General features: G+C 35.5%; 2 long non-coding RNA genes across 4 annotated transcripts; both read left to right on the top strand.

Annotated features, from left to right (window-relative positions):
• The first annotated feature begins 6,052 nt into the window (after positions 1-6,052).
• Positions 6,053-7,836, top strand: LOC136274443 (uncharacterized). The gene is made up of 3 exons (XR_010712778.1): positions 6,053-6,851; positions 7,073-7,166; positions 7,703-7,836. It is a non-coding gene; the product is annotated as an uncharacterized lncRNA (long non-coding RNA).
• A 71-nt stretch (positions 7,837-7,907) lies between these two features.
• On the top strand, positions 7,908-12,190 carry LOC105330212 (uncharacterized). 3 transcript variants are annotated; one of them, XR_010712773.1, is made up of 4 exons: positions 7,908-8,237; positions 8,495-8,572; positions 9,067-9,195; positions 10,982-12,190. It is a non-coding gene; the product is annotated as an uncharacterized lncRNA (long non-coding RNA). The 3 variants fall into 3 exon arrangements; XR_010712772.1 differs by having other exon boundaries at positions 10,917-12,188; XR_004600620.2 differs by lacking the exon at positions 10,982-12,190 and adding an exon at positions 9,496-10,874.
• The last annotated feature ends 2,684 nt before the right edge of the window (positions 12,191-14,874 follow it).

Raw genomic sequence — 14,874 nt, 5'->3', positions numbered from 1 at the left:
TGTAAACGAGAAATATTAAAATATTTTATTATGGTAATTATTAATGAAAGCAAAAAGGTAATAGGAGTGTTCGCCAAGCTCATTAGTGGTTGGGAAATAAATAATATTGGTAACAATTGCCAATAACAGGATAAAAATTCCGATTTTAAATCATAATTACTTTGTTATAAGAAAAAGAAGATTCTGTATTTACAATTTAAAAAGTAATACCAATAAAAATAAATTTTAAAACATTTCAATACCAGATCACATATAATTGACTGTCCTCAAACATGTATTTTATCTTCAAAATATTTAACACAGAAAGGCTAACACGAGTTAATTCGGGGCTAAATATCTCCTATATGTGGCATTCTTCCCGTTGAATCTGATGAAATGCTTTCCTTCCACGGATGAATGCATATTTGACTCTTGAATATTTCAGATTGCTTGAAACATCTCTGATTGGAATTTGTTTTTAAAAATGTTCTGCGAATTTCTGATGTACAGCTGCACGAAATGTCTCTTCTTATATTCTTGTTTCAAATTGAAAATACATGTATATGTAAGTCCCAAAGCTTTATAATTGTGTCCGACATTATGGACATAATAAATACAAGACTTATACATTTATTCAGTACTAAGTTATTTTGCCGCAAGGACGTTAATTATAAGTATTAATATTCCGGAAATATGCCGGATCTGACCGTTCCGGTTTTTATATAAAATTGTGTACGGTTAACCACTAGGTTAATCGTACACAAATTGTGTATGGGGAACAACGGCCTAACTTTTGAATGCCATCAGGGATTCTATTCATATTTGCTCTACGGCTATATAAAAATGAAATACAGGTCAAGTTCAATTTTGGTTACTTTCCACAAATTCCTGGTGGAGTTATGCCCCCTTTTGCACCAAATTGGTATCAAATTCATGGTTTCCGACTGATAACTTTTGAACGCCTTCAGGGAGTCCATTCATATTATAGAATTCAGGGTTTCCAACTGATAACTTTTGAACACCTACATGGCTCAATTCATGAGGAATGTTGCTTTCGAAAATCCACTTCATCATTTTACTAGATACAGTAGGACCTCATTATAACCCTTTTATTGGGAGCCATCTTATTGGCCCATGTTATTAGTAAGGTCACGTTATATTGAGGTTTTATATACATAAAGATGTTAAAATGATTAGAAATGGGAGCCATACAACAACTGCAGTGTATTCAAACCCGTGTTACATTGACGTGTGTTATATAAAGATATCAGGTATATATAGCCGTGTACCAAATATGAATTGAATCCCTGAAGGCATTCAAAAGTTAACAGTCAGACACCATGAATTTGATAGGAATTTGGTGCAAAAGGGTGAATAACTCCACCAAGAATTAGTGGAGTGTAACGAAAATCGAACTTGATCTGTATTTCATTTCTATATAGCTGTCTTCAGTAATTGCCCGCAATCACAAAATATCTAGTTTCTTTATCTTATGCATTCATATTTACTAACTAATATATATATGTTTTCAGCAATGTCGATTCCCAGTATGCACAATAAAAGCCAAGAAGATAGGCATTTCTGAGTGGCATTGGAGATCGGTGATTCCTGTTTGCATCAAAGAAGTCGAGAGTGAATATGATATAACAGACTGGCTGGGTCTGGGCGGGCACTGTCAAACGAGCAATGCTGAACATGTTCCTGAAAATAAGTAAAATAAGGAGCATAGGATATTTTAATTTTGCAAAATATCTACTAGAACGAATTATACAAAATATTAACCTACCAAGGATTCTTCATTATGGCGGAAGTAAACGTTTCCGTCTGTCAGCCTCTCTGGCTGGTATGACTTCCCCTTTGTATTCGCACAGGTAATAAAGCTACATAAGTGAATGACGCCATGGTTGATCTTGATTCAAATAACACACTGCTTATTAAAAGTCATTAAAAAGCGGAGGTATTGCCAAGTTTGCGAATGACGAATGGATGAGGCCAAATGCCAAGGTTTTGAAAGACATTGAAAACGGAAGGCCGCATCTCTTCCTCAAAACAACAAGGAAGATAACAAGAGGCCCCTTGGAACACATCGCTCACCTGAGCAACAATGGGCGTTCAAAAGATATTGTGCCATATGGTCCCTCGGTAGAATAACAAAAAATAAATATTGTAAAGTATTCGAACTTTACACTTACTTTTGCATACACGTACGCAGGAATACTCTCCTCATAAAGAAACATCAGTGGATGAGGCTATGGTAGCATATACTGGGCCTTTATGATTCAAACAGTACGTCCCTTTGAAGTCAACAAAACGAGGGAGAAAAGTCTGGATGAGGGCAAATCCGAACAATGGGAACGTCAATGAGTGCCAAGTGTACACAGGGAAAGAAAGCAACGTAGCAGAAAAATAACTCGGAGAACGTGTTGTTAAAGACCTAATAAGAAGTATATGGGGAAAGTATCACCACATCTATTGCGACAATTGCTTAACATCAGTTGATCTTTTCCATGAGGTGTTGGACAACAAAACCTACGCATGTTGCACAATAGGAAATGACTTCCCCATGCAGTCTCCAAATGTAAACGGAAAATGCAAGTACAGATGGCACAGCGACAAAATGATGCCAAGGTGGCAACAGCCTGGCACGACAAGTGAACGGTGACACTGCTCTCAACAAACTCCAATCCACTAGAAATGAGGTTCAGAGAAAGCAGAAGGATGGGACTATCATCAATGTAGCATGCCCAAAAGTCCGGAAATTGTACACACAGAATATGAATGGGGTGGACAGAGCTGACCAGCTGAGATCAACTTACAGCATTGCCAGAAAAGCTGCTAAATGGTGGAAGTAGCTCTTCTGGTGGTTCATGGTGGATATGACCATTTGCAATACGTTCATCCTGATGAAGGAATCTCCGAATCACATCCTTACAACAAAGTCAACAAGGTGGAGGGAAAGGAACCAGCAAGAATTCCGAAAAAAATATTGCCCACCAGCTCATCGGTGACATCTGAGGTAAAGGGAAACGGAATCCGTAGACGAGCACCAAACAAGAGGACTATTGCATTGGCCAGCAGAAATGGACAAAAAGAGGACGACATGAAAACAATGTGCTAAAAACAGAATTCGAAGAAAGAGAATTGGTGGATGTGAACAGCGTGGTGTTAACTTGTGGGTTTCTTGTTTCAAGCCTTATCACAAGGAAAAACATCCAGAATTGTTTAATTAATTGGACACATTAGACAAAGGCCACCGACAACAATGTAAATGTGTGAAATATCTTAAATGTTTTATGATTTATTTTCAAACTTTGGACTAATTTTTTACTGGATTACGAATCAATGTATTAAAAATCTATGCTGAAAATTGGGCGAGTTTTTATCTATAATCAATGAAGTTATAGCTGTTTATATGCAGGAATAGGGGTATGAATGATGCGTGTATGATATTGTTGTAGAATAGGAACAAACTGTTTGGCTGATTTAAACATGTTGCGATTCCTCGGGTTGTGGGTGAGAACAAAAGGAATTTTGGTATTGTTGCTTTCCTCACGTTGTTTGATTGATCTAAGTTCTGCAATCGGTGTTTCTGTCGCCTTTCGTATTGCTGATTCGATGAGCTGTATAGGATATTTTTGTCTAGTAAGACATGTTTTAAGTTCGGACAGTCATGTTTTCCTCCGTTCTTCATCTACAACGATGATACAGATTCGCCGGGCCATATTAAAAGGGATGTTTCGTTTTGTATGAGAAGGATGACATGAATCAAAAATCAAATATTGGTGAGAATCTGTCTTCTTGTAGAAAAGATCCGTAGTAATTTTCATTCCCTCTTTTATCACTAAAATGTCCAAATAGGGTAATTCTTTTTCACTAATTTCTATTGTAAATTGTAGGCTGTCATGTAGAGAATTAAGAATTTTGTGGAAATTTTGTAAGTCGTCCAGTGATTTTGTCCAATAAATGAAACAATCGTCTAAGTAGCGTTTCCAGTTGTTTTTTATGTGTAGGGCATATTCTTCTCCAAAAGATGTTTTGCACTCTGACGCAAGTTTTTCTTCGAGGTAACCAAAAAACCAAATTGGCGTAAGTGGCGGCAACCTTTGTTCCCATGGCTGTTCCTTTTGTCTGTAGAAAATATTTGTCATCAAAGAAAAAATGATTATTTTCCAGTACGAGTGCAATTCCCTCAAAGATAAATTCTTTCGAAAATCTTGATTGTAGAATGCTTTCATTTTTGTTCATCCAGTAGTCAATGGCCTCAATGCCCAGGTTGTGAGGTATGTTTGTACATAAACTAGTTACATCGAAACTCACTAGATGTGTATTATCTTTGACGGTATTTGGTATATGATTTTAAAAAGTCCATGTCATCCCGAATATAGCTCGGTATTAATTTACAGAGCGGTTTAAGTATAATGTCTAGGAAATTGCTAAGTCTTTGTGTTGGACAGGAAGAACCAGCCACGATTGGACGAAGTTTCAAGTCTGTTGGACGCGGTAGTTTAATATAAGGTTCACATAAGTTGTGTATTCCAGTTTGAATTTGTTTCGACTTGTGGATTTTTGGTAAACCGTAAAAGTTACTGGTTTTCACCTCGAAGTTGAGTAGAAAATCTTCTTCTTTGTCTGTTAGATTTTTAGTAAACTTTGTAACATATTTCTTAATTCTAGACATGGTTTTGCTGTCTTGGTTTGATGGTAGTTCTTGGTAAAAATGTATATCATTTAATTGTTCTAGTACCATTTCTTTGTAGTGGTCTTTATCCATGATGACGATTGCTCCGCCTTTGTCAGCTTCCTTTATAATAATGGTATTATCACTTCTAATATTTTCTAATGCTTTTCTTTCTAATATTGTGATGTTATCTCGTACACGGATATCCGTCTGGTTTATTTGAGCAGCGGTTTTAAAGCAATTGATATAATCTTCTAATTGTTTGTCTCTGTTTGAGTTCGGTTTAAAATTACTTTTATTTCTCACCAATGATTCATCGCTATTTTCCGAGTTTTGAAAAAACTCTCTAAGTCTGAGTTTCCTACAAAATTCTTCGGTATCTTTGATAACATCCACGTCGTTCTTTTTAGGAGTTGGAGTAAATTTAAGACCCCTTTTAAGTAGCTATATCTCATGTGTAGAGAAATTTCTCTGAGAAATATTAATTATTTTGGGGTCTATATGTGCCATTTTTTCTAGATATGTTTGAAGCGAAACGTATTCATGCGATGTTTGTGAAACTGGCCTCTCCACAAAAAAGGATCACTTCGTTGTTGGTTTTGGTTTGTTTTTGATTCCAATCGTTGATGGTATTTTGCTAAGGTTGGTCGAAGTGATCTGATTTTCTCCTATTATCCTCTCTTCTGTTGTTTTGCGTTTCAAATTCGTTCTTTCCCTGTATGTCGTTGTTTTCACTGTAATTGTTGTGTCTGATTTCTTTGTTTCGCCATTGTTTTTGTCGAGGCAAAGGTATTTCGCGTCTTGAATGAGAGTTCTGATTGTTGTTTTCATTTTGTTGAAGAGAATTGATGTCAGGTTTCTGACGATGGTGATTATTTATCCCGCGTTTACGACTTATCATAATTGCATTTCCATAATTGTTTGCATGATCTTCTAGCCATTTTTGTTTTGAACGAAGAAAATCATCTGATTTGATTTTTTCTTGATTTGTTTCTTTTTCCCACAGTCCACGGAGTTTGATTTGCATGTCGTTGCTTGATATGTTTGCGATCTCGTCATGCATTACTTGATCATGATTCTCGTATTTCGCCCTGTACTTGGGTACTCTGAGGCGTAACAGTGAAATTTCGGCGTCAAATTTTTGAATAGCAAGGTTTCTTCTAATTGTTGTCTCCTCCGGTTCGTTGTTGATAGGTTTTGCCCTGAATTTACGGGGTAAAATTACCTCCTTGTTTTGCCTCCATTTTTCATAAACATCTGCTGAATTTTCACAGCGAATTGCATTCCAGTATGGTTGTTTTCTCTCATTTAACATTTTTTTCCAAATTGTTATCTCTTTCTTTTTATCATGTACAGAATTTTGAAAGATTGTTCATTGTTTTCTTTATATTGTTTTCTGTTATATTTTCCCTTTTTATAAAGTGAAAGAAAACAATGAACAATTGCGTAATGCTAAAGAAAATCATTTTGTTAAACTGTTTAAACCTAAGTTAAATTCTTAATATTTTGTATTTTTAACATCTGCATATATATACATGTGAATAATTATGTACAAGAGACACTAGACTTTTATCATTATAATTGTGTTGACTCTTTTTATGCATTGTATATTGTTTTGACGTCACAATGTTTTGACGTCACTATGTGTTGACGTCATAATCACGTCTTCAACAGTTTGTTTGTATAACGTTGCCTACCTAACGTCACGAGATTGACGTCATAATGTTCTTGTTTACTTTGTTTTAAGAAATGAAGATAATAATTTTTCTATTGATCGACGTATCAAAGAGAAAATTGACCGGAAAACTTCATCAATGCGCGTAAATTGAAAATATAATATTATGTAAATTTTATTGTGTAAGGAACATGGGCAAACATATTGCTGAAAATAGAAAGAAGTATAGGCAAAATAATCGTGAAGAAAAACGACGTAAGAAGCAGAAGCTGAAAAAGGAAAAGGAAATGACATATCACTATTGTTGCAATGCTTCATCCTGTCCGTACAAGTCATCTTAATCATCTTCAGGATCTTCCTTGTCACCATCATTGACATCTTCAAATTCATCAGACTCGTCATCGATAGTAACAAAATCAAAGGCAACAGAAAACAGACCCCTGATTACGTTTACGTCAGAGTACATCATGTTAAAGAAAAGAGTAGCTGCTATTGAGGACAGAGAAAGTCGCTAACGGGGTAAGATGATAAATACATGTATACTAATAGAAAAAAATGTTGTTGCTGCAGTGTGTTTAATCACTATGCTAGTCTGATATATATTCCAGAAATGGTTATCTAGGCTTTTAATATCAAATAATAATTAAGTAACATGATTTCATGATCAATTTTAATTTTTATTTATAAATAGCTATTGAAATGAGCTGTAAAACATATGGGCTTTTGATATGTACATGTAGGTGATTCTCATACCAGCTTGCCGTGGAAAGGTGTTAATCCTCAAACCTGGCAGATTTGGAGAGATGACCAATAGTGTTTACTATTTCTTTATAGGTACTAAGTTTTCGATAATGTTTTATCAGACTTATAATCAAATGAATATACTTTATTTAAAATCTGATATATTAATCATGTGTGTGATCCTCATACCAGCTTGTCATGGAGAGGTGTTAATCCTCAAACCTGGCAGATTTGGAGAGATGACCAATAGTGTTTACTATTTCTTTATAAGTACTAAGTTTTCGATAATGTTTTATCAGACTTATAATCAAATGAATATACTTTATTTAAAATCTGATATATTAATCATATGTGTGATCCTCATACCAGCTTGTCCTGGCAGATCTGGAGAGGTGACCAATAGTGCTAATTTTTCCTTACTGAGTACTTAGTTTTCATTTGAACGTTAGATAAAATTTATATAAAACTTAAAAAAATCATCCTTGAGAAATGATTCTCTGGCCAGCAGAAATGGAGAGGTGGCATTTAAATTAACAGACATTATGTTTTGAATGTCTTCTATCTTAATCATGCTGATGGTTATTAAAATGAATTTTTTTTTACACAAGGTTTTTCATTTTGCTTTGCAGATCACTACATCAAATACAAATTACCAAGTCATGAAATTCCTAATCCGTGTGTGGGTGGGGGGAATTAAGATGCCTATTACTCCAACTTCTCAATCTTTCAATGTAAATTTAGGAGCAATTACATTTTCGGCGAGAAAAAGTGGGGGGCTAAACCCTCTAAGCTGCTCTGTGCCTATTGGTTGGGTCTAAATTTGCTAAGCCCCCCCCCCCCCCCCCCCCCGGTTCCGACGCCTATGCACCTGATTAAAATGATAATTTATCTATGATTCAAAGTTAAAGAACGTTGATGATAGAAAAAAGCTATTGATGGACTTGGCAGATGGAAATATCGACATAGAAGAGTTTCGGAAAATAACAAAAGGATCAGGATAATAAAAAAGCTTCAGCAGCATTTTTTTTTCAAATTGATACATATATTCCCAATTTTATGTTATATGTCATAAAATATACTCTGCTTCTATTATAGAATACAGCGTGTACAAAAGAAAAATATCAGCAACGACAGTAAAAAGAAAACAAAAGAATCCGAAATGAAGTAAGCATACAGTGTTTAGTCATCTTTAAGTTCGTTATTTTATTCATTGAACTTAATTTCAAATATTTTTATTTCGAAAGCGTTAAAATGAAGAATACAAGGAGAAATTCGAATTATTTGTTACATGTTGATTTTTTAAAAGTCAGGTACACGGAGTTAATGAGTTTATTTCACCCTTATTATAAAACAATAATGTAAAGTTTTCTTTGATTCTTTATGTTACGAGTATATATGTAGCACTTTTTTCTATGATTAAGGGGAAATGAAGACCAGTTACAGACAGGAGAATTGGTGGAACAAGAGGAAGACGATTTGGAACAAAACGAAGAACCTAGGTATATTAAGAAAATCATTTAAGGTACATGTACCTCACTACACCTTAACTTATATTTTTTAAGACACTTCTTCACAAGATGGTTATTTCAGTTCTTTGTTAAATTTGTTTGTACCGAGCAATGTTGGTGAATATCGTCATAGCACAGTGGTTAAAGTATCGAGCGTGTGAATCGCAGATCATCAGTTTGAATCTGCCTGCAGCCTGGGGCTTTGCTCACATTTACTGAATTCAATTTTTTAAAGATATCTTTTCTTATTAAAAATTGTACATTTGTTCGCTTATTTAACATACATACTTCTTATTAATCGTGGTATCTCTCATAATCAAGTTATTTTCTGTTGAATTAAGAAACTATTTCAAGGTGTAGTGAGCTAACTTTTTGTGATAATGGAACAAATACTAATAATCAGAATATATGTGTGTGTGTGTGTATTCTATGCATAAAATGTCTTTAATCGATGTTACCTTTTTATCATCATCATTGTTTTAAAGCCTAAACAGAACTGCCGAGCTGATGAAAGAAACAAATGATCTTAAAGAACAACTCAAGCAAACTCTTGCCGAAAAAGAAAACAAATCAATGGAGGAGAAGCTCAAACTCAGACAAATTTGTTATTAGAGGTACTTATTGATAGAAAAGAACCTCTCTGTACTTGTGTGAATTTGACTAATCAATATTTATTTCTTAACTGAAATTATTAATTATTTATTAACTACTAGTATGTTTGATAAACAAAACTTAATATGGAAACGTACGCACACGAATATGTATATCAGTTATAAGTAATACTATCTTTGTTGAAATGACGTCTTTTTTATATCTTAAGAATGAATGCAATTGCATTCTATTATTAACCTTTGTAACCTTTTATGCCATGTATGAATGAACGTATTATGAGTATAAGTGATGCCTCATACTAGGTGGGGACTCCGAAGCCCAGGACTCGGAGACTCAAATCCTGCATCCAGACTCTTTGACTGGCAGTTTTGACGGTTTTGTTACTTTATTTAGGAATAAAATATTAATCTTAATTTTGAACACTAAATGTTCACTCATGATCGTCGTATATGGGCCGAACTAGTCAGAACTGTCCATCATAAGTAAAATCTTATATATACCCATGTGAAATGAGGTTGAGCAGACTCTTGATTTGGGCTGCTTTTAGTTGATGTAATTCTAACTATACGATCACGATTGTTAATAAACTATTGGTCAAAGAAGTACTGGACTTCGTCGTTTTAGTATCATCTCCAGAAGATAAAGTCTGAAGGCTTACACAACTTCGAAATTGAGTTATCATTGAAGCTGTCGTGCTATGGCATCACGTGACATTTAAAAACTTCTTTACCTTAACAAAAAATCAATAAATGTTTATGTGTATGCATGATATAATAATTCGATCGGCAATTAGTTTATGTTTATTATCTAGAATCCTAATGTTAAATCCCATAAAATAAATATTGTCATTATTTATCGGAAACCCTCCATTTTTTTTAATTTCATGGAAAGTACTACTTAATGTACATTTACAACAACAAAGCAAAGGATGATAGAGGCACTGGCGCTAGGCAAGGATTTGTCCTTACTACCAAGGATCCCTTACGCATTCCACTAGACCCCCCCCCCCCACGGGTACGAACAAATTCCACCAATGATGAGGGGGAAGACCACCGCTCTCGATCTATCTCCCAGGGAATGCCCCAAGACATGCAGCAATGATATGGTCCCTCTGAACAAATTCAGGCGACTTGTAACCAACAAAAAGCTTTTGCCAACACTACTGGGCTGTTAATGGGATGAGAGCAGAAGAATCCCTCAAGAGCCTCTCTGTTTAAAGTCGCCATGTCTGTTCCAGGAATAGATAAAGCTATGTTGTTAAGAGCAAGTGCCCGATCACAAGCAACATTTGCATTCTACAGCGAAAATAACAGTGACATATAAAACTGTAAAAAAAACCAACATTGTCTTTCGATCAACCGCTATGCTAAGACAGGAGAGACCTTCATTCAAAAATTATTAAAAAAAAAAAAAAAAAAAAAAAATAGTGAGTAAGGAACAAATCCTAGAAGCAGTTGGCACTTGATTCAGAATGGAGGAGGTAGACATATCAATACGAGATCTTTGGCCTGAAGGGAACGACTACATTAGTGAACTCCATTAACATTTCAAAGATATGGCCCCGAACTCGTTTACAACCGATATCCCGTTCTCAGCAATAGGGGATCACAGTTGTGGCCAACGCGAGAAGCAACGAATAGTGTAGGCATCTTGTCGGTGGAGTTCGTGCCAGATTAATTTTAAGAGTTATTTTACATTTCTTTTTGCAACTCTTCTATTGCAGTGGTACCTTCAACATTGAATGTGTGTTAGTAAAATTTACCAACCTGTTGAATACACGCCTTCCAGATGCTCCCGCGAAGTAACAGAAGCCCTAACACTTGGCATTAGAGATCCCTTCATCTCAGTGATAGCAGACACTCAAAAGTTAATTTAGAACCGTGGCTGCTGATGTCTCATTATAGACCAGACAAAACACGAAGACATGAGATAGGATGTGAAGGAAACAGAGCAAGTCACAGACGAAATTAACGACCCCCTTTTCATAAACATGACGGAGTTTGATGAGAACATCAAAGCCAAGCGCATAATAACCTTGAATCTACCTGTCCAGGTTTGATGCGTTATCCTACAAAATGTGAAATTGCAAATATTGCAATTTGACATGACTTTTATGATAAATTTGTCGATCGTAGTGATTTTGAATATTGTGAAATGGATACGGACAGTCCTTACACGGCTTTTTCAAGCAACAGCCTCGAAGAAATTGTCATACACTTATTAATGGATATTAATCACGGACTTTATAATTTCTGTGCCGATGTCGACACAGAAGAAGACAATTTTACTCATTGGCTTCAATGTTGTGATATAAACAACCTGTACGACACAAATACGCCTGAAGTTTTCAAAACAGAGTTTTTTTAGCCACGAAATGACAAGTATGTTCTAAGACATATGTAATTAACAAAACAACTCCAGTAAATGTAAGAATGGAGATGAAAGCCTACCAGCTCTTGCTGGAGGTAAGCAAGAGGTAATCCCCAAAGCAACGACCAAGAACTATTCGCAACGCAAAATCATTTGCAAAGATATATAGGAGTCTGATTCACGCATCGCTTCCATTTTCAGACGTGTCATGAAAACCTAGAATTCAGCTAATGGATTTAACGAAGAGTTTCTGGCAAAACACAATTCTGTATTAACATACAAACAATACCTTGTTGTAATGTATACTTTTATTGTAAACGAAAAGTCTTAGATAACAGCATTGACATTTAGGTGTTAAACCTCTAGTTGTGTTCGCAAAACGAGAATTTTTGAATGAGAAAATGTCTTAAACCCTATGGGAATGATAAATGAGTTAAATTTACTGAACATTTACATTTTGTTGTTTCTTTATGCTTACAATGCACTTTATAACTTTACGAGGTTTAATGTTTGTTATAACAATTTATAATCTCTTAATAATTATACTCTTTGGAGTTAAAGGTTCTTCTATATGTAATACTGTCAAAATCAAACAAGAGGGGAATTAACATTCAATATCGTGCGAGCTCCCTTAACGGTATTAATTAGTCTTAACTTCATTACAAGTTTAAAAACCTCTGAGGGAAAAATATATTGCTCATTATTAAAACGTATAATCAAGAACAGATTAATACATCAATGTATTAAAGAAGGGAAGATGCGAGACTTATCAAAGTTTATATTATGGAGTAAGAAATATAATCTGATGGGTTATATTCTGATCGTAAACAAAAGATTTCTTTTATCAATGGAAGAAAATAATTCGTGGTAACTTTATTCGTTTGTAACTTTATATTCTTATAGTTAAAATGAGATTTAAACAAAATCATTTTGTCTTCAAGGAACCGAAACGGCAAGTTTAGTTTAAGTAATATGTATCGTCGAAGAAGGAGACCTGCACATCCTTGCGGCAGATAATTTAAGATTGTAAATGTTGAAGCTAGTCCTGTCGCAAATTTGCTTAATACTTCGATTGTTTCAAATTTATTACGAACATTTCATTGTGTATATATAGAATGTATTAGAGAGTATACCTGCGTAATGTTCTACAAATACATGTATCTTTATTTTGTTATCCACAACATTTAAAAGTTAAACATAATTACAAATTGTTTTACATGCACAAATGTATACATATTTGCGAATGTGTGTAAATGTATCGTATATTTTTCTCCATGCAATTAAAAACTTAGAATAGTAAGAAATATAAAAACAAATTGTTTATTCAATATATTTACCTAATACAAATATAATATATCCTATCTGACACCCCAGGTGAAGACATATTTAGAGGGTCTCTATGGAGATATTACCTCGCAATCAGCTATATTTGTTTCTGAAAATAGTGGGGTAAATTGTACAATCCGTTAGTCTAAAGAAAGTGATTCTCTAATAACTGCTTTCATGCTTTGCACAATGAACTGTTTTAAGGAAGCAATCATTGCGACTTTGCCTAAGCTAGCTGCTCAAAATTCCCATAGACTCCTTCACCTGTGGAAAACAGCCGAGACGTGGAATAAGGTTGTCCTACTTCACCAACAGGAGTGACCTAGTTGCACTGGACTTCTGTCCCCGGACTTGGCGTCCGAAGAGAGGGGGTTTGGAAGCAGAATGAGGCTCCGCGGCACCAAGTGTAGCTACTCGCCTAGGTTACAACCTATATAAGGAGGTAAAGGTATACACCAAATACCTTGGTAGAAAGGCAGCTAAAACTAATTATGGTCTGCAAGTTGGGCTCAGTCAAACTCATGTGGGTATTGATGGAATGCGGAAAATTCTTCTCTATACTAATACTCCTCCTTCTGTTCATAGGCTCCTACATAAAGCATATAATAAAGTTTTTGGCCTCGATTCAAAACCTCAACGAAACTGACAGGAGTGACAGGTATCACCGGCTGGAAGAGGGGAACACTCTTTGGGGAAATGAGTTCCCACTTACTATCCCTGTACAATGTGATGTCATGTAGAATAACCCGTTTACTCGGGGTGAGTGAGATACCCTCTCAGCCGGCGATACAAACTGTGTACTCATTTATTGCGAATGTCACCTTAAAACGCCAGATCATTAAAATAGTGACTAAAAGTAAGATATGCTCTAAACATGGTCAATTAATTAACGAGGGCTCTCGTGACAAATTCAATCCCGGGGTATGGAGGCGAACCTCCCGATGCATCACACAAAAGAGAGTGAGTTTACGTGGCTATTGGGAGGGGGGCTTATGACAGATTTCTTTCTTCTGTGAGGATGTCCTAGAGATGTGGGAAGTCATCAACGGTCTAGACAGCTCCACTGGTCGTGTTGCAGTCTCTCTCTACAAGGATGGTCTGCTAGAAAATAAGCCATGTCACTATATTGACACTCCAGACCTGTCTGAGAGCATAAGAAAAGCAAATGCAAAAGAGACCAGAAACCTATTGAGATCACGCCAAAAAGAACTAAAGCAGAGAAAACCAAACTTTTGCATAACTTTGCCCTTGATGCTGTTGACAGGTGTACAGCTGAAACTAGAAATGTAAACTCATATTGGCAACTGCTCGGGAATCCAGTGACCGTTAACTTTTTTAAATATTTGCCAAATTATAATGAGCTACCTACGAGACTCTATAGTTATATTATGCCCATTACTTTAATACATGTATGTAATGAAAATTGTTATATTTACTAATGTGTATATAAAGGTGGTGTCAAATTTTAGTGAAACAAGAAGTAAACCCAAAGTAAACCCAGAAAGATAACTCGGGGTTTAGTTGGGGTTTGCTCTGGTGTTAGGTTGGTTCTGATCGGCACTGTTCAATTCTGATGAGCTTATTGCTATAAGTTGAAATTAAAAATAAGTATGTGCCTTGTCCGCATCTTCGCTAGCCAAGGGTTTTCGGTCCACTTTGCTCCCCATAAATCCTTGGCGGATTTCATTACGAAAACTCAGTGACAAGCTCCGTTTTATGATTGGCTGCAGCTGCGAGTAGCTGATCCAATCGCAGTGCTTGTAAATATAAACTAAGAAAGAAAACACATGTGTGATCTTTGGTAAAACAATCGGTGCTTTTAACAAGTTGAGACACAAGTTCTCGAGTACAGTACCTCTCCAACGATGGTCTAACCAGATCGCTTTAAAAACCAATACACATGTATATTTTACTGGGATTGACCATAGTTCTACAAACTTGTCAAGGCTCGCGTGATAGCATGGGAAGTAAACATGGCGAATGTA

Source organism: Magallana gigas, chromosome 1 (assembly GCF_963853765.1).
Source record: "Magallana gigas chromosome 1, xbMagGiga1.1, whole genome shotgun sequence".
In the NCBI taxonomy this organism is placed as follows: domain Eukaryota; kingdom Metazoa; phylum Mollusca; class Bivalvia; order Ostreida; family Ostreidae; genus Magallana; species Magallana gigas.
This window is presented reverse-complemented; position numbering and strand designations above follow the sequence as displayed.